Here is a 6,000-nt window from a genome sequence, read left to right as displayed (position 1 = left end):
TTTAATATTTTTTTTAAGCAATAATTTTTTAATATTTTTTTTTCAAGCAATATAATAGGCGTGGATTTTTTTCATAATTTTTTCAAGCAATAATTTTTTAATATTTTTTTTAAGCAATAATTTTTTAATATTTTTTTTTCAAGCAATATAATAGGCGAGGATTTTTTTCATAATTTTTGTTTTTCAAACAATAATTTTTTAATATTTTTTTTTTCAAGCAATATAATATGCGTGGATTTTTTCCAGACCTATAATAGGCGTGGATTTTTTGCAGACCTATAATAGGCGTGGATTTTTTCCAGACCTATAATAGGCGTGGTTTTTTTTAATATTTTTTTATTAATTGACGTAGATTTTTAAGGTAATTTTTTCAAGCACTATAACGAGCGTGAATTTTTTAATTAATTTTTTAAGCACTATTATAGGCTAGAGCTATAAATAATTTTATTTTCCCCATATCCTCAAACCAATTTTTTAATTTACCCCAAAATGTCCTTCACAATCATTTTGCTAACATTTACCTATAAAAAAAACTCTTGAGATGGTGGTACAACACTTTTCAGGTTAAGTGATGGCATCATAAGTTAGGCTTATCATTTAGCCTAACGAAGGTAGTATTTTATAGTCCTTGAATATTCAACCAGCACCACCATTTGCAACAACTTGGTCAGAAATGTATGACTTTGGCAAAAAGTGTCTGTGTCATAAATACGACTTAAGTGTGGACAGGCGGAGTTCTACTTACATTTCGTTGTTATCTATTTGATTGCAAGCCACTTGTTTTCAGTGGACAAGTTTAGTGGTGGTCCTTGTAGTTGTTGAAATTCTTAGGCTTCTCGAAGAGGTTTTTAGGATAAATAATGTATGTGTGTAGGTGTGGATAGTTCGAAAGTACCCCCGCCATTTTCATTTCGTTTGTTTTCATTCTTGTCGTTGGTGCTAGCAGCATGGACACATTGGCTATGTTGAAACACCACCCGCACTAACTCTTACAAGGAGTCAGATCAAAAACTACAGGCCTGAAATACTAGTGCAATTCTGTTTGCACTTTACAATGGTGGCAGTGATGATGATGTTGACGATGGTGCTTCTTGTCCTGCCGTTTGGTGTTGATAATGCTGATGTTGGTAGCAGTCCTTGCCCGTAGTTGGGGATCAATGCAATGATGATTGCTATGCCTTCACTTTTTCGCTCGCTCAAAATAAATGTTGCTGCACTTTGTCCCTTGCATCACAAAAAAATAAAATACGCAACGTATTGCGTGCAAAATTTATATGTTTCACATGTTCAGTCGTTTATTAGAAACGCATACAAATATGTTAGCTGTTGGTATACATTTGAATGTGCGAAAACATAAATTCCATTGGCATATAACAGATCAGGGATGGAATTACTTAGTTATCGTAGATATTTTCTATAGAACTGATAAATATTTATACATATTTTTTGACCTAAAATCGAATGAGGTAAACCGAATTATTTTCTAAAAAAAGAACCGGTTTTTCTAAAACGTTTCAACCGGATATTCGGATAATAATTACGGTTTCAATACCGTATATGCATATCATAAGAAAGCTAGTAAACAAACGTGCAAAATATATTGAACCGGTCTATTATCGGTTTTATTATCTGACTACCCGGTTCAAAATTTAGAAACCAAGTTCTTTTTTCTCGAAATTTATTTTTTAACATATTTGGTTAATATAACGCAATATCTCCGAACTTTGACCTAATAGAGTACATATATGAAAACTCCTTCGGGAGTTTTCATGCAATAATCGACGGGTTCTAGGGGATTTCAATGTTTTAATGAGTTTTTGACATTCCGTCCAAACTGATAGCACCATGTTTTGTACGTCGATTAAAGATGTCCCCAACGAGAAAAAATCGTACAGGCTTATTTACCTTTTGTCACAAGTAGCAAAGAGCATTATTGGCCGTATGATAAAACATTCGCCGGAGTCTCTTTGCAAGCAGCCGATCCAGATTGCAACCTTTTAAAATTTTGTGAAAATTTTTCTTTCTGGATCTTTGCGGTTTACAAAATCCTCTTGCAAGATATATGCGTTTTTATACCCTCCACCATAGTACGTAATTTCTCATTCCGCTAAACTGTTCGCGGACATAGAGAAGACCAGAATCCGACCTAGTTCAAAAGTTTGGAGAATCAATTATATGTGTGGTCGCCAGTCATATGTGGACAGACTAGAGTGGATTTAACCCAATCAAGATCAGGTTACTGCAGTCGTCTAAATTAGGCCCGCGTTGACAGCTCAAAACCATACATATGTCTTGTGCAGATAAACCCGCTCATCTGTCACCGGAGTCTCTTTGCAAGCAGCCGATCCAGATTGCAACCTTTTCAAATTTTGTGAAACTTTTTATTTCTGGATCTTTGCGGTTTACAAAATCCTCTTGGAAGATATATGCGTTTCTATACTCTCCACCACTGTACGTAATTTCTCATTCCGCTAAACTGTTCGCGGACATAGAGAAGACCAGAATCCGACCTAGTTCAAAAGTTTGGATAATCAATTATATGTGTGGTTGCCAGTCATATGTGGAATTCACAAACAAGTTAGTCTACAACCCGTTCTGAGAACTACGACAGGATACCAACTTATGACACCAGTGGACCATTTACATCGAAACAACATCATTTTGTCAATCCAGTACCTGCTTAGGCGCTATCGGCGGAACACGCATAGTGTTCCACCACCCAGACTCGTAAGGACAGATCTGCACAATCTCTAGAGAGAGATTTGGTGTGAACCAAAAAATATTTTTTCTCGCGTTATCCTACACCATCGTTAGCTATTGAATAGTTCTACGACTTTTAAGGATTTATAACGAAAAATCCTTCACAAGTAGGGGCCGTACTGAAACGAGGAGCAATGTTAATCATTTTTGGTACCGCAACATGAGATCTACCATAAAAAGTGGACCAATATTGACCATATTTGGTAGGGACATTCTCCGCCCATTAAAATCCAACAGATTTATAACGAAAAATCCTTCACAAGTAGGGGCCGTACTGAAACGAGGAGCAATGTTAATCATTTTTGGTACCGCAACATGAGATCTACCATAAAAAGTGGACCAATATTGACCATATTTGGTAGGGACATTCTCCGCCGATTAAAATCCAAAAAAAAAAATATTACAGCAAAATTGGTTAATATACTTGCCCATAATTTCCAACATACTGAAATTTTTATTGAATCGTTTTTTGGGGGCTACACTGAAAAATGGTTCAATATTAATAATTTTATATACAGACATTAAATACCTAATGAGAATCCAAAATATAGAGATTTTGGAGGAACCGTTATATGGGGGATATGCCTTCACGTCGACTGATATAGCTCTGTCACTTCTGTGCAAATTTTTGGACAGCTAGCTCAGTTTCTGCAGATGCTAGAGTGATTACAACAGACTGATGGACATGGCTAGATCGTCTTAGAATTTTACACTGATCAAGAATATATATACTTCATGGGGTCAGAAACGATTATTTTGAAAAACAACAAACATACAACAATGGAGGGTGTAAAAATGGGTAAAATATGATGAAGCCAACAATTTTTTGTCTTTTGTTAATTTATGACTAAAATACACAATTTACAGACTTGTGCTCAACGACTGAATTGAAGAACACGATATTGACAATATAGCTCTAATGTTTGATTTTTCGATATTTCCACCACATTCAACTAAACCGGATGCTGACATTTTGAAGCCGAAATTTCCCTGTTTTCGGACGAGCTAGTTGAAGCCCTAAACTTATTATAGGAACGTAGGACTCGTGATTTCACTTCGATTGATGTATATCTCAAGAACATTTTTATAAAAAAACCTATTTATTGGGTTGAACCCCGCGTGATTTTAGTTTTTTACGTGCTGAATCTACTGAGGCCAGCCGTGTTCAAATCTGCAAATACGTAATTTGAGAATTCCGCGTGTATAATCGCTTTATTTTGTATATAAATATAAACATTTATAAGGCATATTCCGGAATAAATGCGCAACGTATTGCGTGCAAAATTTATATGTTTCACATGTTCAGTCGTTTATTAGAAACGCATACAAATATGCTAGCTGTAGCTGTTGGTATACATTTGAATGTGCGAGAACATAAATTCCATTGGCATATAACAGATCAGGGATGGAATTGTTTAGTTATTTTAATTTTTCTATAGAACTGATAGATATTTATACATATTTTTTGACCTAAAATCGAATGAGGTAAACCGAATTATTTTCTAAAAAAAGAACCGGTTTTTCTAAAACGTTTCAACCGGATATTCGGATAATAATTACGGTTTCAATACCGTATATGCATATCATAAGAAAGCTAGTAAACAAACGTGCAAAATATATTGAACCGGTCTATTATCGGTTTTATTATCTGACTACCCGGTTCAAAATTTAGAAACCAAGTTCTTTTTTCTCGAAATTTATTTTTTAACATATTTGGTTAATATAACGCAATATCTCCGAACTTTGACCTAATATAGCGATACGTGAATAATTTTATCCAAAATAGATTGGGGAGGCATATACACGGTTCTTGATGTATATGAGCATATGAGCTTTAAAAGCTCTCAAAATATTCAACCTTTGTTGGGGATGAGCTAGAATGAGTGCACAAATAAGTCTATTGCGTTCGCTTCATATGAGATTTACAAGTATTCGAAATATTGATACTAGAAGGAGTGGACTAATGAGTCCCATCTTCCAACATTATACAGGTTTCGATAAAATATTATGTTTTGCAGAGTTTAGTTGAAATCGGATAGTCAGTTCGCATTATATTTTATAATTAACTTTCATCAACATGTTTACCATTTTGTAGGTTAGCTTGATTTAAGTTTGGAAGAAATTTTACTATGTGCAAAGTTTGAAGGAAATCGGTTAGTACCTTCGAGAGTTATCTTGCAGATCAGTCAGCCTGACAGACACGCAGATGGACGGGCGGATATTTGTTAATGAGTCCAATTTGTCTGAAACGGATTTGGTTCAAAGAACCATGAAGTATAAAACCAAATTTCGATGAGGTACAGTTTTGCCGTAGCAAAGTATATATACCCTCATTAGCCGTAAGGCGGAGGTTATAATAAAAACATTTTTTCTTAATCTATGCATCCAAAATTATAGATTTACTCTCAAAAAGTCATGTACTCAAATATATTTCGAAATGCAATTGCAGTTGCACTAAACAAATTCGTAATTTTGCAAAAATGTATGTAATTTTGTTGTTAATGATATATTGATACGAAAAATCCAATATCTGTATAAAAATTAAAAAATCAATCCTCATTTCGGCCCCTGGCTACGTTGGTGGACTAGAATGTTTATTATTTAGATACATTTTTAATTTTCTTACAAAATATTTTAAGGGGTATGATAATGTAAAGTTTTTAATAATATTTTTTAAAAACTATAAAAGTGTGTTTTAATTAAAAAAAATAAATAAAAATAACAGACTAATCACATGAAATGGCAATTACATTTCTCCATCCCTGCCAACAAGAAATTTAAATATACCTCTCTTATGGTCAATGGATTGTGCTTGTTCATTAGTATTGTTGGCACACCGCGGCTATACGAATGATGGGTATATCGTATATTCGTATTACGTCAACTCGACTATTCCATCTTCAGCACCAGTTTGCCAACCAGGCAACCAAACATTGACCATTGATTATGAGTTTGGTTATTATTATTCCTGCATTTGTGATGAACGAACATTTTTGTTTTTTGTGCTGTTGTTGCTGGATGGGTACGTTTATGTGTTCTGCATTTAGTGAAGTTGTCGAGAGGGATTTTTAGATTTTTTTTGTTTTCGTTTTTGTGCCTGACCAAAGGGAGTTTATTCCAATGTAATTATTTGTATTTGCGAAATTTAGCATGTCGACCGTACTGACCGAGCCACCAACCGACCGACCATTGTGATATGCGTAGTTTCCGTTCTTTCGTTAGTTGGTTCATTTCGTCCAT

The sequence above is a fragment of the Musca vetustissima genome, unplaced genomic scaffold (genome assembly GCF_032173495.1).
Source record: "Musca vetustissima isolate MV318-11 ecotype Yass unplaced genomic scaffold, APGP_CSIRO_Mvet_v1 utg291616, whole genome shotgun sequence".
Lineage (NCBI taxonomy): Eukaryota > Metazoa > Arthropoda > Insecta > Diptera > Muscidae > Musca > Musca vetustissima.
This window is presented reverse-complemented; position numbering follows the sequence as displayed.